Raw genomic sequence first — 26,299 nt, 5'->3', positions numbered from 1 at the left:
CTTCTCTATGTGCAAACTTTGAAGGCAGCAAGAAAGTAAAAGAGGCTAAAGCTTTGATGCTAGTTCATCAGTATGAACTTTTCAGAATGAAGGATGATGAGAGTATAGAAGAAATGTACTCAAGATTTCAAACTTTAGTTTCTGGATTGCAGATACTGAAGAAAAGCTATGTTGCTTCTGATCATGTTAGTAAGATTTTGAGAAGCTTACCTTCAAGATGGAGACCCAAAGTAACTGCTATTGAGGAAGCTAAGGATCTAAATACTTTAAGTGTTGAAGATCTTGTTAGCTCACTCAAAGTGCATGAAATGAGTTTAAATGAGCATGAAACCTCTAAGAAGAGTAAATCCATTGCTTTACCATCTAAAGGAAAGACCTCAAAGTCTTCCAAAGCCTACAAAGCCAGTGAATCTGAAGAAGAATCACCTGATGGAGATTCTGATGAAGATCAATCTGTAAAGATGGCTATGCTGTCCAACAAGCTTGAGTATCTGGCAAGGAAGCAGAAGAAATTTTTGAGCAAGAGAGGTAGCTACAAGAACTTCAAGAAAGAAGATCAGAAGGGATGCTTCAATTGTAAGAAGCCTGGTCATTTCATTGCTGATTGCCCTGATCTTCAGAAGGAGAAGTTTAAAGGCAAATCCAAGAAATCAAGCTTCAACTCCAGTAAATTCAGAAAGCAAATCAAAAAGAGCTTGATGGCGACCTGGGAAGATTTGGATAGTGAATCTGGTTCTGATAAAGAAGAAGCTGATGATGATGCTAAGGCAGCCGTTGGGTTAGTGGCAACAGTATCATCAGAAGCAGTATCAGAAGCTGAATCAGATTCAGAAGATGAAAATGAGGTATATTCCAAAATCCCTAGACAAGAACTTGTTGATTCTCTAAAAGAACTTTTATCACTGTTTGAACACAGAACCAATGAGTTGACAGATTTAAAAGAAAAATATGTTGATTTGATGAAACAACAAAAATCAACTCTATTGGAACTGAAAGCTTCTGAAGAAGAACTCAAAGGGTTTAACCTCATATCAACAACATATGAAGATAGACTCAAGAGTCTTTGTCAGAAGCTACAAGAAAAATGTGATAAAGGTTCAGGCAATAAACATGAGATTGCCTTGGATGATTTTATTATGGCTGGAATAGACAGAAGCAAAGTTGCTTCTATGATCTACAGCACATACAAGAACAAAGGCAAAGGGATTGGATATTCTGAGGAGAAATCCAAAGAATACAGTCTCAAGAGCTACTGTGATTGTATCAAGGATGGATTGAAATCCACCTTTGTGCCTGAAGGTACAAATGCTATAACTGCTGTTCAGTCAAAACCTGAAGCTTCAGGTTCACAGGCTAAGATCACATCAAAGCCAGAGAATCTTAAGATCAAGGTAATGACAAAATCTGATCCTAAGAGTCAAAAGATTAAAATTCTGAAAAGATCAGAACCTGTTCATCAGAATCTGATTAAACCAGAATCTAAAATTCCAAAACAAAAGGATCAGAAGAACAAAGCAGCTACTGCTTCTGAGAAAACAATACCAAAAGGTGTCAAACCTAAAGTATTGAATGATCAGAAGCCACTCAGCATTCACCCTAAGGTACAAGGGAGGAAAAGTAAAACCTCCAAAACTAACCCAAAAGGACCCATGAAGATATGAGTACCTAAATCTGAATTGGCCAAAAATGCAGGTGTGCTTAAGGGCAAGAGAGAAACAAAGGTCATGGTACCTAGACAGCGGATGTTCAAGGCACATGACTGGAGAGAAAGCTTTGTTCCTTACCCTTACAATGAAAGATGGAGGAGAAGTGAAGTTTGGTGGCAACCAAACTGGAAAGATCATTGGTACAGGTACTATTGGTAATTCCTCCATCTCAATTAATAATGTGTGGCTAGTAGATGGTCTGAAGCATAACCTATTGAGCATTAGTCAATTTTGTGACAATGGGTATGATGTAACGTTCAGTAAGACCAACTGCACACTAGTCAACAAGGATGACAAATCCATTACATTCAAGGGAAAGAGAGTTGAGAATGTCTATAAAATAAATTTCTCTGATCTGGCTGATCAGAAGGTAGTTTGCCTTCTGTCAATGAATGATAAAAAATGGGTATGGCATAAAAGGTTGGGACATGCTAATTGGAGATTAATTTCTAAAATTAGCAAGTTACAACTGGTCAAAGGATTGCCTAACATTGATTATCATTCAGATGCACTTTGTGGTGCATGTCAGAAAGGGAAAATTGTGAAAAGTTCTTTCAAATCTAAAGACATTGTATCAACCTCCAGACCCTTAGAATTACTCCATATTGATCTTTTTGGTCCAGTTAACACTGCATCTTTATATGGAAGTAAATACGGATTAGTCATTGTTGATGATTACAGCAGATGGACTTGGGTAAAATTCATTAAAAGTAAAGACTATGCATGTGAAGTGTTTAGCAGCTTCTGCACTCAAATACAATCTGAAAAAGAATTGAAAATTTTGAAAGTCAGAAGTGATCATGGTGGAGAATTTGAAAATGAGCCATTTGAACTTTTTTGTGAAAAACATGGGATTCTCCATGAGTTTTCTTCTCCTAGAACTCCACAACAAAATGGGGTTGTAGAAAGAAAGAACAGAACCTTACAAGAAATGGCCAGAACCATGATCCATGAAAACAACTTAGCTAAACATTTTTGGGCAGAAGCAGTCAATACTTCATGTTATATTCAAAATAGGATCTATATCAGACCTATGTTGGAGAAAACAGCATATGAACTCTTTAAAGGAAGAAGACCCAATATCTCTTACTTTCATCAGTTTGGATGTACTTGTTACATCTTAAACACTAAAGACTATCTGAAGAAATTTGATGCCAAGGCTCAAAGAGGAATCTTTTTAGGTTACTCTGAAAGGTCAAAGGCATACAGAGTGTATAATTCAGAAACACAATGTGTTGAAGAATCTATGCATGTAAAATTTGATGATAGAGAGCCTGGAAGTAAAACTTCAGAGCAAAGTGAAAGTAATGCAGGTACAACTGATTCTGAAGATGCATCAGAATCTGATCAACCTTCTGATTCTGAAAAGTATACAGAAGTTGAATCTTGTCCAGAAGCTGAAATCACTCCAGAAGCTGAGTCTAATTCAGAAGCAGAACCTAGCCCAAAAGTACAGAATGAAAGTGCTTCTGAGGACTTTCAAGATAACACTCAGCAGGTTATTCAACCTAAATTCAAGCACAAATCTTCACATCCTGAGGAGTTAATCATTGGAAGCAAAGATAGTCCTAGAAGAACAAGATCACATTTTAGACAAGAAGAGTCTTTAATAGGACTGCTTTCAATAATTGAGCCTAAAACTGTTGAAGAAGCTCTCTCAGATGATGGATGGATATTAGCTATGCAAGAAGAGCTAAATCAATTCCAAAGGAATGATGTGTGGGATCTGGTACCCAAACCTTCTCAGAAGAACATTATTGGAACAAAATGGGTATTCAGAAACAAGCTGAATGAACAAGGAGAAGTAACCAGAAACAAAGCCAGACTTGTTGCTCAAGGCTACAGTCAACAAGAAGGCATTGATTACACTGAAACATTTGCTCCAGTTGCAAGATTGGAAGCAATCAGGTTACTTCTATCCTACGCAATTAATCATGGCATAATATTATATCAAATGGATGTCAAAAGTGCTTTTCTTAATGGTGTCATTGAAGAAGAAGTGTATGTTAAACAACCTCCTGGGTTTGAGGATCTTAAGCATCCTGACCATGTTTATAAACTTAAGAAATCACTATATGGCTTGAAACAAGCTCCCAGAGCTTGGTATGATAGACTAAGTAATTTCTTAATTAAAAATGATTTTGAAAGAGGACAAGTTGACACAACACTCTTCAGAAGGACTCTTAAGAAAGATATTTTGATTGTGCAAATATATGTTGATGATATAATATTTGGTTCTACTAATGCATCTCTTTGCAAAGAATTTTCTAAGTTAATGCAGGATGAATTTGAAATGAGTATGATGGGAGAATTGAAATTCTTTCTGGGAATTCAAATCAACCAAAGTAAAGAAGGAGTATATGTTCATCAAACAAAATATACAAAGGAGCTTCTGAAGAAGTTCAAGCTAGAAGATTGTAAAGTGATGAACACTCCAATGCATCCAACCTGCACCTTAAGCAAAGAAGATACTGGAACAGTAGTAGACCAGAAGCTATACAGAGGTATGATTGGTTCTCTGTTATACCTCACTGCATCTAGACCTGATATTTTATTCAGTGTATGCTTGTGTGCAAGATTTCAATCAGATCCTAGAGAATCTCATTTAACTGCAGTTAAGAGAATCTTCAGGTATCTGAAAGGAACAACTAATCTTGGACTCCTGTATAGGAAATCCCTAGATTATAAGTTGATTGGATTCTGTGATGCTGATTATGCTGGTGATAGGATTGAAAGAAAATCAACCAGTGGAAATTGTCAATTCCTGGGAGAGAATCTGATATCCTGGGCAAGCAAAAGACAAGCAACTATTGCTATGTCTACAGCAGAAGCAGAGTACATTTCAGCTGCAAGTTGTTGCACACAACTACTTTGGATGAAACATCAGTTGGAAGACTATCAGATCAATGCTAACAGTATTCCCATTTATTGTGATAATACTGCTGCTATTTGTTTGTCAAAGAATCCAATTCTACATTCAAGAGCCAAGCATATTGAAATCAAACACCATTTTATCAGAGACTATGTTCAAAAAGGAATTTTAGATATACAATTCATTGATACTGAACATCAATGGGCTGATATATTTACAAAACCTTTGTCTGTTGAAAGATTTGATTTTATTAAGAAAAATTTGAACATGCATTTTGTGTCTGATTGAAAAATTGCTTGCCTCTGAATAAGAAGTTTGGTTCTGAAGTTTATTCAGGAGCATTTTGGTTCATCAGAAGCTCTTAACTGAGGTTCTGAGGAAAATGTGCTTCTGAAGATGACGTCAGCACTAAAACTTCAGAAGTGTTATTCTTTGCTTCTGAATAGCTTGGTTAGTGGGAACGTTGGTAGTTACTTTATGTAAACAGCTGTCCCATTACCCAAAAAGTAGTTTTCTGAAGAGTCTCTGACGTGGTCTATTTGTATTGGAGTATAACAAAAAGGGCAATGATGTTTTATTCGCTTTTTAACATACTTACACGCGCCCCCAATTTGTCATTAATGCTGTGTTTGTTTGTCCCTTCTGAATTACAAACGTTTTAATAAAAAACACTAAGTCATTTCACACACTTCTCACTTCACAACAAACACTTTCTAATTTCTTCTCAACCCTCTGTGTAAGTAAGCACATTCTCTCAACCTCTCAAAACACCTTAGAACCCTAATTCTACTTAAAATCAATGGCATCTTCAAGTTCTGCCGGTGGTTCTTCATCGAATATGGATATAGATACTCCTGCTTATGAAATCAAAGGAAGAACTATGTCGATTGAGGAATGGGATCTAATCATTCAAGCGGAAAATCCAGTGGATTTCACTTCTCTAACTCATCATGGATGCGACTTGGTAAGATTCTACAAAAAGCAGAAGCTGATGAGTTACTTCAGTCTTCTCAACGGTCCTACTTATGAAGTGTTTGTCAGACAATTCTGGGTAAGAGCTTCAGTGTTTGACAAAGTTGCTGCTAAACAGGAAGAAGCTCAGATGATTCTGGTTGATCCTACTTTGGAGGGAAAAACCAGAGAAGAAATGGGTCTACTCGCCTTCACTGGGACTGAGATTAGATCAAACGTCATGGGGATTCCTGTAACAATCAATGAGCATGTGATTGCTCAAGCCATGAGAAGGGATGCTTCTGGGACATACGATGGAGAAGAGATTCCTAACCCCAGAACAAGCCCATGGAAGGAGATAGTAAACAACACTATCTACGGATCAAAGGATGCTAAGCCTTACAGCACCTTAAGCATGGAAAAGAAAATGCTGCTGAAGATCCAAAATGAAAACATTTTTCCCAAAGGTGGAGGAAATGATCAACCTTCACTTGGTCACAAAGTCTTTCTGCATCACACCATCTCTCAGGAAACAACAATGAATGTTCCCAAGTATATGTTTAAATACATGATCAAGGAACTCAAGAAGAGCCAGATGGAGAACAGGAAGTTTGTTCCCTATGGAAGGCTGCTCTCCATAATCTTTCAAGAAGGAGGACTCCTAAGTGCCCTGAAAGACGTGGGTATTTATGATAATCAGAAGCTGGGAGCAGTCACAGGAAAAATAATCAATGGGGCAACTCTAGTCAAGATGAGGCTGATTTCAACTTGCAAGAAACTAGATACAGATATGCATGAATCTGATGTCATATCTGATCTAGTCACTCATCACATCCCTATCTGCAAGAAAGATCCCCTGGATGTGCAGAGGGCCTACATCTTGGACTACTACAAGAGCTACAACAAGAAAATCAGCCTGAAAGATATCCCAGAAGAAATGTATGGTAGTGATCTGCCTGTGGCCAAAGGCAGAAAATCTAAAAAGAAGCAGATCACCAAGGAAGAATACCTTGCTGAAGATGCTACTGAGGTGGGTGCTCAGAAGCATAAGAAAGCTAAGAAGGAAAAATCTGCTATGTCCACCATTCTTGAGGAAGTGGAGGATTTGGATGATGTCCCTCTTATCAGAAAAAGGACAAGGAGTACTCAAGAAACAACAGAACAGCCTGCTTCTGAACAAGCTGGTTCTGAACAAGCTGCTTCTGATCAAGCTGCTTCTGAAAAGCCTTCAAGTCCCAAAAATAAAAGAGAAGCTGCTCTTCAGACCATCCAAAGGAAGAGGTCTAATTTAACAAGAAATCTGAAGACAGCTGAAGGAAGAAGGGAAGAAATGTTGAAAGAACTGGAAGAGAACTGGGATGAAGACTCAAGCCCCAAGAAGGCAAAAAGGACTGCAACTTCTGAGCCCATAGTCATGCCCAGTTTTGAAATGACTGAAGAAATGAGGCAGTACGCTAGAGAGGTTTCTGCATCCAAGATAGCAGAAAAGAAAAGGTTGAAGGAAGTGTTTGAGAAAGAAAGGGATGAGCGTCTCAAGGCTGCAGGGTATGTGCCTACTCCTGACATTGCTGCTTTAGCGTCTGAGTTAGAAACAGTTCAGTATGGAGCAACTCTGCTTTCTCAAGCCTTGAAGAATAAGCAAGCTTCAGGAGCAACTTCATCAGATCCAGTTTCAACAGCTCCAGAAGCAATTCATCCAGAAGCTCAGTCCTCAGGTAATCCATCTAAAGCTCCAACTAATACTCAGTCTCTATCTCTACCCTCTTCACCCTCTTCATCATCCACAGAATCAGATGACCAACCCCTTAGCCAACATATAAACAAGCTTCTAAAAACCAAACCTACCAAACTAACAGAGTATGGAACACTTGACTATGAGAGTACTCAAATAGAATTTTCAAAAAATAGGATAAAACTTTGTGAGAAATTCAATTTGCCTACTACTCATCCACTATATCCAGATACTCCAGAACCTGTTAGTATACAACAACCTGAACCTACCCAAACAAACTCACCAAATAACCAATCTCCACAAAAAGCCTCTGAAGTAGCTTCAGATGCAACTACTTCAGAAACCCCCCAACACCAAGAATCCTCAACCCTTCACAACTTAGAAAAACATCTAGGTGGTGAAATGCAACCAACACCCACTAAGGCCTCTAAGACAGTTTCTGAAAAGACTGTCTTGGAAACCCAAACAGAAATCCAAACCATCCCTGAGCAAACTGTTCAGGAGCAAACTGCTTCTGAACAAGTTGCTCCTGACCAAACAACTTCTGACCAAACAACAGAACAACAACAACAACCAGATTCACCCACTATAATAGACTTAACCTCTGACCAACCTTCCACATCAAATACAACTCAAACTGAACCTTCACCCATCCCTGACCATATCCTGGAGTCTGAGTATATAGAGGAACAACTGATCAGACTTAGTGATGAGATTCAGGCACTGATTCTTCGCAGAACAGTTCCTGCACCTCCTATTCACTATTATGATCAGTGGATGGATCTACAGAAGAGCTTTGATGAGCTGTTGGATCAGCTTAGAACTAAATGTGTGTCATCTCACTCTGCTATGCTGAAGAAGCTTTTGGATGATATGCATGAAGCAGCTAAGGAGAAAGAGCTGAATTTTGTGCCTCTGCTGGACATCACTCCTTTCTATCCAGAAGAAGAGTACATCACTAGGGCTGCTAGAATTCAGGCTGGATATAAACGAAGAATGAGGGAAAAGGATGAGCTACTTCAGAAGAAGGATGATCAGATCAAGTATCTCTTAGAACAATTGTATAAGCAAGCCCAACCTTAGTTGCACACCCAACTCTAGCTTGTTTTTTACTTTTGTTCTTCGTAGCTGTGTCCTTGTATCTTAATCTTCTTTATATATATTATCATTGTTTCTGGATCTTGTGCTTTTTCACCTTCAATATGTTTTACAAGCTTTAACTCTGATGATATTTACTGTTTAATGCTGCTTGCTCTGATACTCTTTCTTTTGTTTCTATTCTTTTTGTTGATGACAAAAGGGGGAGTAAATGTATAGTATTTGTTAAGGCACTGAGTCCTACTATAACCTCTTCTAAATTTCTTTTAAATACTTCTGATTTGATTTTATAAGTATTTTATTGAAATTTAATTAATAAGAATAGAACTTAGGGGGAGCTTACAAACCTCACCTTAAAGATCTATTAGACTCAGGGGGAGCTTACAAACCTCTGTCCCAGTAGTCAACTTATTAATTAGATCAACAACAATTGAACATTTTAAATACTATTGTTTGTCATCATCAAAAAGGGGGAGATTGTTGGAACAAAATGTGTTTCACAATGAACCTTATTGAGTTTTGATGATAACAAGGTATTAAAAATTGTCAATTGGTTATTACTAATAATTGTTCAAGTGTACAGGACCAAAGGCTACTCAAGTTATTTCAATAGGTCTTGGAAGAACAATGGAAAGAAAAAGAAATTCTGAGCATCTGAAGAAAACTGCTCCTGAAGCTAAACTGCTCCTGAAGAGATGACGTCATCAGAAGCAGAAAGTCATCAGAAGCAAAAGTTTTCATCAGAAGCAATATCTTCACCAGAAGCTACATTTGATCTTTTAATCAAACTGAAGATTCAAAGTAGCTGATTCTCAATTCAGTCTTATCAAAGAAGAACGAAGAATTGAAAGGGAGGTATCAACGGATATATGGATAGCACTGAGCACTTGTCTCTCATTAATAGAGTTGACAAAGTACAAGTGTACAACCACTACCTCCACTACTCTGTTTTCTGTCTACGCTACAAGACAAAACAACAGCCATGCCTGCAGAATTTGTACACTCAAGATGGGAATGAATTTGAAGTTTATTCTTCAAAGGACTACACCCAAATCAGGCAAAGGATCACTGGTGGATAATCAAAGGATTTCAAACGACTCTTTAGACGTGCTGATTATCTCAACGTCTCTTTCACACCTCTATATAAAGGAATGAAGACTTGAAGATTTTAGAGAGAGATACATAAGTTTAAAAGCGCCAAAACTCTGTCAATTTGATTCTAAAAAGCACACTGAATTTCTGCACTGATTTGATACATCTTAGAAATTCAAAGTCTAGAGTCTTTTCTGTATTGTATTGTGAACACCACTGATTGTATATCAAGTGTTCAATTCAAACTCAATTCTCTGTATTTTTGTTTGATTAGAAGTCTCTTGCCTGCGTGCTTGAGCATTAGAAGTCTCTTGCTTAGTGCTTGAGCATTGGAAGACTCTTGCGTGTGTGCTTGAGCATTGTTTTGTGAAGTCTCATACTTTGAAAGTATTGAGCAGTTGTAATCTTGTGATTATAGTGAAATCTCCTTGGAAGTGCAAGGGGGACTGGACTACTTCCGTGTTGTGGAAGGAACCAGGATAACTGCCTGTGTCTTTGTCTTTCTTTTCTCTGCTCTGTTCTTTTCCGCTGCAATCTGACTCTGATCATTTCATCAGAAGCAATCAAACTGCTTCTGAAGTTTTATCAGAAGAAGAATCATTTTTTAAGAGAAAAAGAAAACACAATTCAACCCCCCCTTCTTGTGTTTTTCACCTTCAAATTGTAGCAATCAAAGCTTTGTTTTTGAGTGGCTAATGTTGTATCTTATTCGTTTTTGTAGATTCCTCATTTTGTGTAATCTCCAAATCCACATAAGTGAGTTTTTATTTCATTCCTTACAACATTTTGATTTTCATTTGCTTCCATCCTAAATGTTATGTGGTTGTTAATTCGCTATTATTTGGTTTTGGGAATTCATTAAATGGGTTATCATTCATGCCAATAGATTTGCCAGATTAGGACTTATTATTCTATGGTTTTTGTTTCTGGTTGATTTCAATTTTATGGCTTCTTACTCTTATGGTTTTTGTTTCTTTTTTAGTTTCTGGCCATATTAATTTGAATCGAGCTCATGTAAAAATTGTTAGTTTATGAGATATGAATTTGGATTTATGGTTTGGTCATTTGGTGTTGTAATTTGGAACATTTTCTTCAAGATTTTGTTTTTGGTCATTGGGTGGATGTGATTATGACCTTGAATATACCTGCTTTTTTGTTTTTAAAAGTTGTGTCTATAGACTTTCCAGTTTGTTTTAATTTAAGGGTTTATGTTTTTCTTTTCCTTTCCCCTTATCTTCTCCAACAATACCTTCTTTTTTCTCCCTCATCTTCTTAAAACACAAACATCTCCACTTAATTACAATATTTTTTAATGATTCATTATTCCTATTTATTTTTTTCCCTTTTCTTTTGTTATGACCTGATTAAATCCTCTTCTATTTGCAGTTCAGATGTTGTATTTGGTTTCCTATTAGCAAATCAACAAATTTGAAGGTAACATACGAATTTGAGACATGCTATTATTTTATAGGTGGATGTAAGATGTCAATTTTTCAATTGATGGTGAGTGTTATGTAGTTGTGGTTTGTCTTCTCAGTTTTTAATGTTGATGCTGTTTTTTTAATGCTTCTGTTTTTTTATTGCTTCAAATCATATTATAAGGTATACTATCTTATATTGGGGATTATATTTAATTTGCATGCCCTTTTAATAATATAAATGCAGGCACTAGCAAATTTTTTAAATATTTGGTGATGTTGAGTGGTAAAGATTCACTTAAGTATGTGAGGGAGAGATTTAGATGTATAATGGAATTAGTGATGTTGTGTTGAGGTACTATGTCTGATGAAGTGGAATAAAATTAAGATTTATTTTGATTGCAAGATGGTCGTAAAATGTCAAAATGGTCCATAAAGACAAGATTGGTATTTGGATTGGTCCAAGTTCTCTTTAGATAAACAGATGTAGTGAAATTGGCAATTTAGAATTTGATGAATCAGATGTGGATATATTTTGTTGCTGTTTTTCCCTTTATTTTACTAAGAAACCATGTCATGTGTGTGGATTTAACAGAGTATTTTGAAAAGGGAAAAAAATAAAGTTCTTGCCGAAATTTCTCCCTTCATTTATTATGATATACTCAAAAGGGAATATAGTTGAAGTTCTAAAACATCAAAAGAAAAGGAATGGAGGGAGTATGATTTATTGTTTCTGTTTTTACTTTTTTTTTTTGTTTTTTCTGTTTTTTGTGTATAATTAACTCACATGTTCTTTCTATTTGGCCTATTTTTGTTGCAGAGGTGCTTCATTCCATGTCTATTTGTCCACATCAGGTTTGTTTTTCTTAATAACCATTATCTTTCATGGTTGTTGTCGCGATTGTTTTCCTTTTTTGTTCAAAGCATTCTTTTGGACTTCTCAATCCTATTTTCTCTCTGTTTTTCCAATTGTTACGGTTTCACTTTTACAAATTTTAGAGTTACATTACAAGGCCTATCATAAAGAATAATTTTTTTAGAGGATGTCATAAAGAATAATGATAGTCAGAAAATGATACAAGGTTTTAAAGCTTAACATCAGTCAAAGAAACTTTTACTTTGGCTTGACCTAATACTTCTATGAAGGGATCATGTGTTTGTTTTTTATGCATTTCAGCTGAGCGATTATTAGAAAAGTAGATCAAAACACCAATCCTAGCATTATTCCTCATGAACATTATTCACTATATATCACAACAATATTTCCATTACTATAAAAAAAAATGTAGTTGCCTTTGCAATGAGGGATACTAATGAGTTTCACAAAGGAATGGTTTAGAAAATTCTGGCTGCAACTTTTTGAGGCAATCCAACATACTTATTTCGCTATGTTTCATACTAAAACAATTAATGATTAACTTTAAGATTAAATATGTAGTTAACAGTTTCTCCCCTAAAACGAACTTTTAATTTTGCCAATGTTAGCTTTATTTCTTAATTTTATTGTTATTGTTCTTTTCTTGGTTAATTGTTTCACCTATTCAATTTTGCTTTTCACATTTTCAAAGATATTCATCAAATTTCTATCACCCTCTTCATTTTTGCAGTTAGAAACTATCATCATTTTATTACAGCAAAGGATACAGATTCTCCAAATCGCTTAGTTTTTGGTACGACATCTTGATTCCTTTATCTTTTCTTTTTTCAGTTAGTCTTTTTCACATCTTCATCGTCATGCCAAAACTGATACAACATTCTCTCTTCTGATCTTTTTCTCAGTTTTTCCCCATTGCCATTTGCAAGCGGTTTGCAGTTCTATACCATTCGTGCTATTACTACTAATTTATAATAAATAATATGTTGTTTCGTGAGGGGCTATCTTTCACCTCTTTCGTCTCTATTTGTTATTTTGACAGGGGTGAGACAAGAATAAGGATGGATATTTTGAGGCAAAAAAATTATATATGGGTGTTCCACGGATTTCTTTGCTTCCAACATCTGAAAGTTTTCTTAGCATTAATTTTTGTCTGTTTTCAAAGGAATACTTTTATGCTGGACTTCACTAATTTTTTTCCTTTCTCAGTTGATATCAGTCTCGCACATGAGGTTGAATCAAGCTCTACTATGTTTTTCTTTTTTCATTCACTTTTGCCTTCCACATTTGATTTCATTTCTAACCGATAATACTTATTTCTTTCGCAGTAAGTGTGAGAAGGGAGTTTAAAATTACACATTTGTTTATGTTGTTTGGTTTCATTTGCAGTGCAAAGGTTGACAAATATGCAATGTGAGTTCTATAAAAGTGTTATCTTCATCCTCAAATCCTTCAAATAATGCCATTCACATGAAGTGGAGAACAAAGCCTCACCAGAGGGACTTGAAGAATCTGAAACCTAAAGAATTTTTTTTATTGGTGCTAACTAAAGGGTCAATTTGGGACTAAATAAGTGTTTCGTTTTATTGTATGATTTTATAGTGCCTAATGACTACAAGTTTTTTTTTTTTCTCTTGACCTTTCTTTGACATGAATTTTAATGGTCATAATTTTTCTTGACCTTTCTTTATATATTGATGTAGTTTGTTAGGTATTTAATTCTACATGATTTTTTGGTCTACATGTTTTGGCTTTGTCATTTAGTTTGACCTCAACTTTGTAAAGGTTATTCCAACTCCTTTCAACTTTTTATAGTAGTTTTTTTAGGTATTTTTTCCATCAATAAAGCCATGTCCTACGAATATTTTAAATCTGATGTCAAGAACTCAATTTAGTTTTTATAAACATTGTTTATTAGATTGTGTTGAATTGACTATGAGGTGATGTAATGATAAAAGATTGAATACATAGGATATGACTTTAGTTCCTTTATGTGAAATTTATTTGAACTTGGGTTGATTGTAATGCTATTTTTGTACCTTTAGCACCTTTAGGTGATATAATGATTAGACTGTTTTTGAATTTTTGTATGATTGGTCTTTTTTTATGACTCATTTTTTTGAGGTGGAGTTTAGCATGGGAAATGAAAGTTGTTTACCACCATGGGAAAGTTTTTTTGAACAGTTAGATTAAAGTGGAACACTGATTTAATCATAGACCACACATACCATATCTTTTTTACAGTCTTCAACCTCATGAGATTGAATTTCACCCACATCCACTATCACGGAAGGATGAATCCCATTTTCTTCACTGCTCACAGTCATAGAAACAACACAAATTCACACCAAGTATTTTTCCTCTCCCAATTGTTCCTAAAATAAGACTTATTCAAACTAATTACTTACTTATTTACTAACATCCAGTTAAAAAAAAGATCTGCAATTTTTTCTTCAAATAAATAAGTAGATCAAGGAACCACCATCCCCACCTTTTGCTCTCTCTCCTCCCTTTCCATCTCTGTCTGTTTGTAAAAAAAAAAAAAAACTCAGATTTGAAAAAAGTTTCCTTAAACAACCTTCGTCGGAGAGCCATGGCAGACAACCGTGGGAGAGTTTCCGATCACTTCCGGTATGATTGGGGAAGACAAAGTCGAACCTGATGACGAATTTACATAATAGAAATGATAAAAAAAAATGGTCTCTTGATTAAATACACCTCAGTTTTTCCAACTCAGTAGTGAATTTGTGTTCTTCTGTGTGTTGAAAACTAAGATTGAGAGGAAAGATGAATAGTGTGGTGGTGGTGGTTGAGTGCATGAGTGGGGGGAATGGAAGAGAGAGAATGTTGATGGATGATATGGTCTGGACATACCATCATAAAATTTGTGTTCTTCTTTAATCTAACCGTCTAAAAAAACTTTCCCACCGTAGGAAACAACTTTTCTTTCCCATGCTAAACCCCGCCTTTTTTTGATGGTGCTTATTGTTATGTTTAGGCATCTTGTGGTGGGTATGTAAGATTACTGATTTTGGTGGTGTCTGTTGTCTTTGATGACATGTTTTGGTTGTAAATTTTAACAAACGTGCGTGTTATTTTGCTATATTGTTACGGTTATGTTTCGACTTGGATGCGTTTATTTTGCGTAAAGATTTTGTTGTATATTTTTGTGTATGTCGTTTGCGATGGCATGAATTAGTCACCATATATTTGATCCTACGATTAGGCAATTAGATTAACTTGAATTATGGTATTTTTTTTACCTTTATGTGTTGTCTGAATTGCATTTGAAATAATCAAATTCAATAATAATACTAGTATAAAAACACAAGAGTAAGAATTAACTTAAAATTTTACCTTGATACCAAAATTGCCCTTTCCTTTATAAATTTTCTAAAAACTCTTCAATATAATCTGAAATGTTGAATTCTTAATTGACGTCAAATTAGTTCAAGCTTGCCTCTGCACTCACAAAACCAACGATGTAGAAATTGGAAAAGGCAGAAACACACATTAATGGTACAAAACACAGAAACAATCAAAATCATGAATCAAGAACCCAATTTTCTAACCTTGCTTGTTTCAAAATTGCTTTGAAATCTTGCAAACTTGCTGTTAAATGCGGAGAGAACTGTTTTTGGAAGAAGAGATAACAATGAAGGAAAGGGTTTCGGTTGGAAGAAGAGAGAAGGATTCCAAAGATTTTGCGAGCGGATCCTCTCCTGCTGTGCTCTCTCCTTCAATCTCTCCTGCACTATTCACGGCATTGGCGGAGCAGGAATATTCTAAAGCCCGGGCAAAAAAAATTTGCAACACATTTATATGACATACATAAAAAATTGCAAGCAAATAATAAAAAATGTAAAGAAATTGCCCAATTTATAGGGGTTTATATAAGAAATTCATAGGGATTTACACAAAAAATTGCAAAAAATTTGGCCCGAAGCCCGACGAGTGCCCAGGGTCGCCGGGCCTTAGAACCGCCCCTGATTCACGGCCCTTGGATTGATCCGGTGGTTGAGAAACAAAAGACTTAAAATATTTTAAAAAAAGTGTTATTAGTTTACTTTGACTTTCGTTGTTGTTTTTACCGGAAGTTTTTGCTACACGACCAGGGGAGTGGTTATGCCTTATGCACCGTGTATAAATCTCAACATAATTGCTTCCTACACCCCTAAAGTGAGCCAAAACTATTTTTGTTCAAAATAAAAGAAATCTGATGGTTGTGATGTGTTTATGCACGGTGCATAAGGAAATAACTTATGCACCATAACTTTTGCCCACAACCAGTCCCTTTGTTCTCAATTTTTTATTTATTTTCTTGCTATAACGTTAAATTACATGTCGAGGGTGATGTTTTTGGCCTCTTAATTCAAATGATTGTATATTCCTACAAATAATTAGTGATATCGCAAGAATATAGTCGGTGCCTTGTGCCTATTCGGTTGAAAGAGAAATTGCTTTGTGGCATTACAATTTGGATTTGCAGACACAATAACTCTTAAGAAATCAATAAAAAACAACTAAAGAACGGTTCACTACAATTTCGGCGACAACGATTTCGTGCGATTTGTGCACTTGTGTTCTATTATGTGAAACATGTTTTGTTTTAATAATTTGTTCTATCAGTTTTTCATCCGTAGATTAATACAATGTTTGGATTTTATTGTTGAGAGTATTGAGAGAATAGCCGGATTGAGTGGACCCGGACCCAAAGATTTTGGGTGAAATTGGGAATTAAATTTTATTTTAAGGGTATTTTTGTCATTTACATGTGTAACTAGAATTATATTGAGTGTGATTAGAATAATTCAATAAATAAATAGATAATTCAACTTCATCAACGGTGGAGAAGGCCACAATCGTCGTTGACTATGTTGTGAACTATTGGGATTTATTACTTCTACTTGTTATGATGTGCAAAATGAGGAGGACCGGAGGATTGGAGAACAGAAAATAAAGAAAAAATAGTCGATATCTGATTGTGAGTGTTTAACAAAATTAAAATGAAATAGATTAACATATGAGTGTAAAGTTGTTGGACTTCAACTTTTACTTCAGCTTGTTTAATTATTATAAATGCATTAATGAATTACAAAAATATATTTGGACTGTTATGGAGGACCATACCACGTGGACCCTTTTATACATTGACTATTCAACATGTACAGCTTAACTTGATCGTTTAGGTCACGTGAACTCCACCTGCTTAACTCAGCTTGATCGTTCAGGTCACGTGAGCTTCATTGTCAACATCACTAGCTCTCTCTTTGGTCGTTGATCAAGCAACATTGTGGTCCTCCTCTTGAAAGTATATCATAACATGCCACGCGTCCTTTATCCACATGGGCATCTTCTCCTACTAACGTGCCTCGGTGCAAATAGTCACCGGTTAGTGGCGCTATAAACAAGAAACACGGGTATGTCAATCTGTCAAGTTCTACAAAACTTTGACTCATTCTAACACACTTCCGACCTTCATGGATCTTTGTGGACAAAGATTTAACTATCTCATATTCAATTAACATACACTAGTATAACCTTCTTTGGATTAGGGGAATATATACAATTGGACCCAAATTCAGTTCGTATAGCATCATAATTCTTTTTAGTGTAAACAATATCATTAAGAATCGGATGTAAACTTCCATTTATGGCTAAATATATTCATAGTGAAGTGCTCGAACACGGTTTTTAGTATGAGTTGCAAAGAACTTTATTAGAACAATAACTAATAACAGAAGATTAAACGAACACAAAAATAAAAGATAATGGACACGATCGATCTTTGTTAACGCAGTTCGGTCATTAACGATGCATGCCTCTGCAACTATAGAGTAACTATAGATGCGATGAAATTAAAGTTTCAATGTTACAAACAATATATATAATACTACTTCTACGATTCAGTTCACAATATTAGCGCTCGTAGCTTGGCTTGCATTCTTTAGTGTCTTATATATATGAGTGATACTCAACAAAGTCAAATGCATGGTAAATTGGCAATGCATAATACACTTAACTAACAGAGCGGCGTAATCTCATTACAATTCATTCATTAGAACAAGAGTTTACATATCACTATCTGATAGATATATAACAATGATATCAAGCATGGAGAAAGGTTGGTTTCTCCTTATTGAACATTTATTTCGATTAGACTTGTATCTAGTTAACTTTGATAGCGAGTAAACTCAATTCACTTCACCTTCAACACATACCCATTGGCCCACAAAGATGCCAACGCAGTTAATGTTAGGATTGATCTCAAGGAAGTGTGCTTCAAGTAGGTTGAACTTTTGAACGATGCTGGAGCAAGTTTCAGCTTCTGCCACAGCATGAATTGTGTCACATGTTGGGACTGCAACTGCAAAATTTAAATTAAAGTTAGATAGGGTTTACTATTATTTATAGTCATCATTTGGCCATTCAAAGCCCTTTTTTTTTTTTTTTTAAATAAAAATAAAAATATGCATTATCTCTAGCTTGTTTTGAATTTCAACTTAGATTTACCTGTTGGTGTTGGTCGACTTTCAACAATAAACATCATAACGAGAATAAGTGAAAAAATTAGAGCAAAGTAGATGTTAGTTGACTTAGCCATTCTTCTTGTTCCAAACCTTTTTAACTAATTATGGTTCTAATGTTGTGAGTTGTGTTTTTTAGACTTTCGGGCTTCAGTTTATATAGGATCTATGAACCTAATACGACTATAGACTCTAAAGTTTTCAATATCATATGGCGTTGGATTTTAAGAAATGCCGTCTCTAAGCAGCATATACATAATGTATTGAATATATTTTTGTTCATTAGATTAGATTATATATTATGAATTTATATGGTGTTTAATGTTAGCCGCAACACGCATCTTATAAATATTAGGCTTAAATATGTATTTGATCCTTGTAATTAGGGGGTCGTTTAAAAATTGGTCCCTGTAATCGTTAATCCTGGAAATTTACCCCTGCATTGTTTAATCATTTAAAATTTCGTCCCTCTCCCCACTTAATCACTGCCACGCCACATGAAATTCCAATTTTACCCCTGATTTTTCAATTCTTTCTTCAATATTTTGTCCTCTTCTTAAGGGCAAAATTGGAATTTCATGTTTGGCAGTGATTGCCACGTCATCAAATTAGTGACGTGGTAGTGATTAAGTTGGTCAAAGGACTAAATTTTAAATGATTAATGATTGCAAGGCTAGTTTGCAATGATTAGCGAATACAGGGACCAATTTTTAAACGATCCCTAATTACAAGGATCAAATACATATTTAAGCCTAAATATTACTATATCAATATGTCTTGTCACATACGATAATTCATATTTTTATTATTTTTTTGAATGCCCTAATGCTTCTTCATTCAATCATTCTTGTATATCTTGTGACTCTATTGCACAAGAATCGACTATGATAACCCTTTGTATATTAATTATTATAACAAATACTTCAATACGATATGCATAATTGAGAACGGTGGACAAATTTTCACAGTAAAATAGTGAGAAGAACAAAATCAAACATTTAAATTAGTGAGAAGAACATGGTAACAATGGGATTCATGCGATAAGAGAAAACAAAATTAAAACAAGTTCAATAAGTGCTATGTTGAAATCTGATTATGTCTCCTTTAATATGCTTAAGTTACCAAGTGATGTTTGGAGATGCTGCAACGTCTAAGTGTAGAACAAAATTTCATATGCTTGTCAGCCATGTTTTTTTTTTTTTGTCAGAGGTAGCTTAGTGGCTAGAATTCACCTTATAAGGTGAATAAGTGGGGTGTTCGGGGTTCGAACCCCGGCCCCTGCATATAACAATGCATTGTCCCTGCCAACTGAGCTATGCTCACGGGGACGCCATGTTATTGATAAATAGAATGGTATTACGGATTTTTATGACTCATTGTCATAACATGTATTTTCATGTTTTAAAAAGTCTTTATAGGGTCTCTTTGGGAAACCCCAAAAAAGAGCTTTTAGCTTATAGCTTATAAGCTCGTTTGACAAAAAAAACTCTGTTTGGTAACACTTTTTCACCATGAGCTTATAGCTTATAAGCTGTTTTTCAGAAGCTATTCCAAGTAGCGTTTGAGTTTATAGCTTATAGCTTCTCACTTTTTCTTCCAATTTTACCCTTATTATTTCATTTAAATTGTATTTTTATCCATTATAATTTTTATAATAAGCTACGTAATAAAGACTACTATCCCTTTATTCCAATTTTTGTATATATATCAGCTGTCCTTTTTTTTTTTTTTTTGAAAAAATATATACCTTCGTTTTTTTTTTACGAAACAAAATACCATTATTCTATTAGTGTTACTTTTTTTTTTTTTTGAGGTAAGTGTTATTTTCTTTATTCTCTGTTATTAGTATTACTCTATTAGTGCTACCTTTTTTTTATTTTTGAGGTAAATGTTATTTTCTAAGTGGAAACACTTAAATGATAATAAATATAAGATAAAATTTTAGTGAATAAAATTTAATTTAATTTATAATACATAGGATATATTAAATTAATAAATTTAAAGTATTTTTTTAAAGAAAAATTAGTTTACAAAATTACAAATACTTAAATTAATGATATAATTTTTATTATGAATTAAGAATACCCTTTATGTCATTTTACATTTATCAGCTAGTTGAACCGCTATTTTTATCAAACACTTCAGTTAGCTTATCAGCTAAAAACTATCAGCTAGCTTACCAGCTAAAAGCTATCAGCTATCCGCTATTTTTACCAAACACTAGCATGTAGCCTATGTATTCTAGTGAGTTACTAATAGTTTGTGAAAGAGTCTGTATGGTTTTGAATTAAGTCATTGTATGTCTTGTATCTCCCTAACCACACAACCATATAAGATGTCATAGTCTTTTTGGAACATACTAGTGGGTTGATCTGATCATGAAATATCTTGTGGATGTTACAGAGGTATAAAGACCAGTCAAAGTGAAGAGATGAAGTCCAAACAACTTGAGGAAATTCTATCTCAAGTCTCATTCAGATGTGAAATGTTATTTTTTCATAAAGAGTGAAGTCATCAAGTGAAGAAGCTTGAGACACACGCGCCTCAGGTGTGAAGTTTGTGTGTGATACATGTGTATGTGTTCGCGTACTGATAGTTCAAAACATGCCAAGCCAACTTAGGTGGCACATGTGGCGCGCATGCACAATGCAAAATTAAGTCTATATATTGAAATTTTCACCATAATGTAAGGGTTCCGAATATTACGATCCAGATGAATAAAGTGTGATCCCAACGACTTAAAGTGATGATTTTCAACTATTGACAATAAGATTGAAAACAGAGGGGATTACGACCCATGACACAGGGGATTTGGACAATCATAATCGACTGCAATCAGCAAAGATAAGTGGAGTACGTAATTTCATTCACATTCATTCATTAGAACATATTACATATCATATAGATAAGTATGGAGAAAGGTTGGTTTCTCTCCTTATTGCACATATATTCCATTAGACTTATATCTAATTAAGTTTGATAGCAGGTACAACTCAATTCACTTCACCCTCAACACACACCCATTGGCCCACAAATATGCCAACGCAGTTAATGTTAGGATTGATCTCAAGGAAGTGTGCTTCAAGTAGGTTGAACTTCTGAAAGATGCTGGAGCAAGTTTCAGCTTCTGCCACAGCATGAATTGTGTCACATCTTGGGACTGCAACGACAAAATTTATGTTAGAGTTAGATAGTGATTTACTATTATAAAATTTAATTATATATTTATAGTCATTTGGCCATGCAATTCAAAAGCCTAATTTTTTTCTTTCAAAGCATGCATTACCTGTAGGTGTTGGTCGACTTTCAGCGATAAACATCATAATGAGAATGAGTGCAAAAATTAGAGCAAAGCTGATTTTAGTAAACTTGGCCATTCTTCTCAATTCTTCCAAACCCTTTTAATTAATTATGGTTTTAATGTTGTAAGTTGTGTTTTTCAGACTTTTAGACTTCAGTTTATATAGAAGCTAGGAACCCAATATGACTATAGAAACTAGTTTTTTGAGATACTATGGCGTTGGATTTAAGAAGAATGCCGGCTCAAGGGCAGCATATATTGGACACATTTTTGGCATTAGATTGGATACTATATTATGATATTATATGATGTTTACTGGTAGCCGCATCTCGCATCTTATCTTAATGCTATATCAATGTGTCATGTCATATACGATGATGCTTCTCCATTCCTCTCTTTGTACTATATCTTGTGACTATATATTGCACAAGAAATCAACTATGAGAACCTTTTTGTATCTATATTTTTTTTAAATTTGGTATCCGGTATAAAGACAATTAATCCGAGGAGTCCATCCCAACTAACCGGAGCATATAGATTTGTATGAACTTAGTCACTTAGCCCATCAAAATTAGCATAAGTGGGAATCAAACGTGAGACCTTGAGAAGAGCACAATTTAATGTCTCAATCTAACATCGGTAGGTCAATCCAAATGGAGAATCTTTTGTATAAGAGAACCTTTTGTCAGTTGTGTTGATAAATAGAAGGATATTAAGATTCTGTTATATCTAAACTCATTGATTCTATTATATTTCATTCACCATATGGCTCTAAGCGTTATGCCTAAGTACCTAGGTTGGTTAATGTGTCTATTAATGAACTGGTGTTTAAACTAAGTTGATCAGTTTTTAGAATAAACATTTAACATAAACATACAAGGGCTGAAAATGCTAAACATCCATACACGTCACTTAACATAAGTGTTTTGGCTCGCAGCGAGCATGACAGAAATCATACACAAGGAACAAAGATACAAATCCATTACAATTGAAGGGGGTGAAATAAAATCAACCTAGTTTTTCTGGAGGTGACACAACACCTTCCTTCAGCTCCCATTTCCCAAAATATAAAGATGAAAATAAATGAAATAAAAGTTTTACAAAGATGGGTCAACCGTATAATGATCCTATAAAGACAAAAAGGGACCAATGAATAAGAAATATTCTTCCTCCTAGGCAATAAGTACAGGTACAACAAAGGGACCACGCAATTTGTTCATTAGCGCAGTGTCCTTATATCAATTCTTCCAGGGTTAGCTCATCTCGGCTATAGCGGCAGTCCATTTATGACATACATCTTTTGACACCCACACATAATAACGGTGGTCACATATGTTATAACATTGCACAAGCCACAAGACCTTGGAGCACTTAGTTTTCTTAGGATTTTCTCAACTTGTCTAGTGCTGCAGTAGATGTTGCATTTCGGCACTTAGCTGGGAAGATTAAATAACTCTTATTTTCTAAGATAGTAGAGTTATCAATTTGGCAAAGCGTAGGAATCATAAATGCATGTTACTAAATGTCGATTTTGAGAAGGCTTGTGACATAGTAAAATGAGGGTTTTGGAAAATTATGATTTGGAGGGTGGGATTTTCAAATAGATGGATTAGTTGGACGAAGGCCTGCATATTTAATAGTTCCATGTCAATGTTGGTTAATGACATTCTTACAAGGATTTTCAAGTTGGTAAAGATTGCGGTAGCAGATTCATTATCTCATTTTCTAGTTTTGATATCAACTCAAGGATTAGAGGGGCTAGCGCGCAAGACGGTTGAGATTGGTAGATATTCAAGTTATCGAGTTTTTTTTTTTTGGAAGAAAATTTATCGAATTAATGAGTTGACTCAATTTGAATATTTTAATTTGTAGATGATACATTTGTTTGTGAAAATTGTTGATGAGAAGGTTGAAAAACACATGTAAAAGACCAAAATGCCATTTGGCAGTTAACTGTCGAGGAATTTATAAACCGACTGTAGTTAACTGTCGAGGAAACATCAACCCTGATTTTTTTTTTTTTTTTTTTTGCAAAAACTTTAAATTTTCATTATTAATATTTATTGATTTTAATTTTTTCCAATCATTATGGAAAATGTTACATGAATACCCTTTAATCATACACCCCATATATTAGGGACATTTTGATAAATTTATCTCACAACCATACTTTCTCTTTCATCTCCTCTCCCTTTTCCTTGCCACATATCAGAATTTTGTTTGAGTGTAAGAGATGTATTGCCACATGGGGTACATGTATCACCACTCGATCATTATTATTAAAAGAAAAAGATATGATTTATGTCAATAGTAGCCCAAATTTCTAATTATAATAACTAATTGTTAAAAAAACGAGTAATAACTAAGAATTAATAGAATCCTTAAAAAGAAAACTAAGATTTAATAGTAATAAATTAGTAATTTCAAAAAAGGCAAATGCTCCAAAGTCCACCCTAAACCAATTATATCTTCAATTCAATCTTTGAATTAATTTTACCATTAATTAAAAAAACTGAAACGTTTTTGTGATTTGTGTAATTTAAGATTTTCTCGGCAGGTACCCTCAAAAAGAAAGAAAAAGATTTTCTCAGCAGGCTTTTCTCGCTAGTTAACTGCAGTTGATTTTATTTTTTCTCGACACTTAACTATCGAGGAGTATTTTCGTCTTTTACATGTGTTTTTCAGCCAAACAACATGTATATACAACAATTTTCTTTGTTTGTTGGATAAAGTATGATAACTATCTAATGAAAATGTTTGAATTTCAAAAAAAAAAAACTAGGATAACTCATGAAGCTTCAAAACGGTGTTGCGAAGTTTTGAACTTCCAAGAGCAAGCTTCATGACACCAATCTTGAAGATATATTTTTGGGAGTAGCATCCTTTCCATTTATAATTTTCTTTACTTTTTTAGTTAGAAAGATAGAAACACAAATAAATTTTTTAAAAAACTATAAAATAATTAATGATGATGGGTCTCATTTAGTGGTAGAACCCACTTAATGACATGACCCAATATTTATTTTTTGTATTTATCTCTCTCCAAATTGCATACTTCATTTATTTTGACAAATGAAGTAGATCTTTACTATTTTTTTTTTGGATGTGACTTATAATTTTTTTTGTGTTGAAGCGTTCATTCCACCACTTTTTGTTTTTGTTTTTTATTTTGGTGTGTTGGTGGGAACTAATCCAAGGAGATGTTCAACATTGAAGTCTATTGAGGATTTAATGATGAGTATATTGTCAACTTGGAATGGACATCATTTAGCGGCGGAGCCAAAAAAAGTTCGAGTAAACCACTAAAATAAACTATAATATATAAATTTAATTAAAGTTGTAATAAGTATTAGACACAATGTTGAAATGACGAAGTTTGACTAAAAATTAGGGTGAAAACTTTTTAAAAAAATGACTTACATATTTTACAACTACTATAAATTATTAAACAAATTTTCTTATACCACAACCGTTAACCGAGGAAATCTTCAGTTGACACAACAATATAAAGGGGTTTTGAAACCTTCGTAAATTAAAAGGTTTATAAACCTCCGCTATCAAGATATAAGCAAGACAAAATCACTTATATCACTTTTAAAAATTACGTATCATTAAAAGTAGAGATATGTAAATTGTGAGGACAAATTTTTTTGTGTGTGTGTGGAGACCTACATCAGATTGAACTAATATTACATGGATGTAAAAGCTATTAACCATTTATTAATTTGTTGTAAGAAAAAAACATTTATTTATTTCATTACTTTCTTACACTGTACTTGTCACTTTAATTTGTGATTAATTGTGGAGAAAATTTGGATTTTTCTCAATTGTACAATTTTTCATTAGAATTTGTATTTTTGTTAGATTGTTGGCACATCTCACAAATTACCTGCCATTCACACACACCCATTGACCCACAAAGATGCCGGAACAGTTGATATTGGGATTTAACCTCAAGAACAGAGGCTGTTCTATTGCAAACTTTTGAATAATGCTAAAACAAGTTTCCCCTACTTGCACACCATGAATTGTGCTGCATATTGGAAATCCAGCTGCAGAGTTTATATAAAATATAAGATATTGGTTTATTGGCTAATTAACTATCATTTTTCATACATAAAAAATGTAAGTTGCATGATGGAATCCATAGCTATATAGCATTTATAATTTTTTAGGCAAACATCTATAATCAACACCTTTTTTCAAACTATTATACTCCTCCTAATCAATCAATAGACAACAATTACAAACTCACAAAAAAAGAGCAATTACAAACTATGCATATTTATTCTAAACAATTATCACTTCCCGGCATATATATATATATATATATATATATATATATATATGGGGTGTATCAAGTGAGAGAAGTATCTTATTGTGAGAGGTGAGAGGACTCATTAATAGCCATTAGATTAAATTATGTGGCTCAGATTAAAAGTTCCATCTAAAATTAATTACACAAGATTCATCTTTACTACCCCTTCTTCTTCCTCCTTATCTATCAGTTCTCTCATGTATTCTCTCTCTCGTACTCCATTGCTCAGTAACAATGGTCTTTTAGATTTAATTTGTTATACGTATAATAAATGAAAAAAATATAATTTGGTATAACTTATACCCAATTCAATTTTCTTCTCTTCAACTCCATCGCTCAACCTTTTACAGTTTTTCTTCAATCGGTTTAATGAAAATAAATCTTTTCAATGGCCTTCTAGATTCATATGT

At 34.2% G+C, this 26,299-nt stretch overlaps 1 protein-coding gene and 2 long non-coding RNA genes across 8 annotated transcripts in view; 1 reads left to right on the top strand and 2 right to left on the bottom strand.

Annotated features, from left to right (window-relative positions):
- The window catches only part of LOC11421860 (bifunctional riboflavin kinase/FMN phosphatase), a 33,237-nt gene extending 17,762 nt beyond the window's left edge, over window positions 1-15,475 (bottom strand). The window contains exons 1-2 of one of the 2 annotated variants that reach the window (XM_039833283.1): window positions 15,316-15,475; window positions 15,101-15,205 (exon numbers count right to left, since the gene is read on the bottom strand). The gene's annotated coding sequence lies outside the window, so the exon portion shown is untranslated. The remainder of the gene's footprint in view (window positions 1-15,100; window positions 15,206-15,315) is intronic. The other variant, XM_039833284.1, reaches the window with a different exon arrangement.
- On the top strand, window positions 10,073-13,573 carry LOC112421163 (uncharacterized). Of its 5 annotated transcripts, none has more exons than XR_005645770.1 (5): window positions 10,073-10,207; window positions 10,838-10,954; window positions 11,690-11,724; window positions 12,477-12,539; window positions 12,649-13,573. It is a non-coding gene; the product is annotated as an uncharacterized lncRNA (long non-coding RNA). The 5 variants fall into 5 exon arrangements; XR_005645768.1 differs by having other exon boundaries at window positions 12,477-12,975; window positions 13,133-13,573; XR_003011283.2 differs by having other exon boundaries at window positions 10,838-10,885; window positions 12,477-13,573.
- A 5,644-nt stretch (window positions 15,476-21,119) lies between the features above and the next one.
- Window positions 21,120-21,743, bottom strand: LOC11418783 (uncharacterized). The gene is made up of 2 exons (XR_003011334.2): window positions 21,557-21,743; window positions 21,120-21,430 (listed from the first exon to the last, which is right to left on the bottom strand). It is a non-coding gene; the product is annotated as an uncharacterized lncRNA (long non-coding RNA).
- Between the last annotated feature and the right edge of the window lie 4,556 nt (window positions 21,744-26,299).

This window comes from Medicago truncatula, chromosome 4 (assembly GCF_003473485.1).
Source record: "Medicago truncatula cultivar Jemalong A17 chromosome 4, MtrunA17r5.0-ANR, whole genome shotgun sequence".
In the NCBI taxonomy this organism is placed as follows: domain Eukaryota; kingdom Viridiplantae; phylum Streptophyta; class Magnoliopsida; order Fabales; family Fabaceae; genus Medicago; species Medicago truncatula.
The sequence above is the reverse complement of the archived record's forward strand: the minus strand, read 5'-3'. Positions and strand labels throughout refer to the sequence as shown.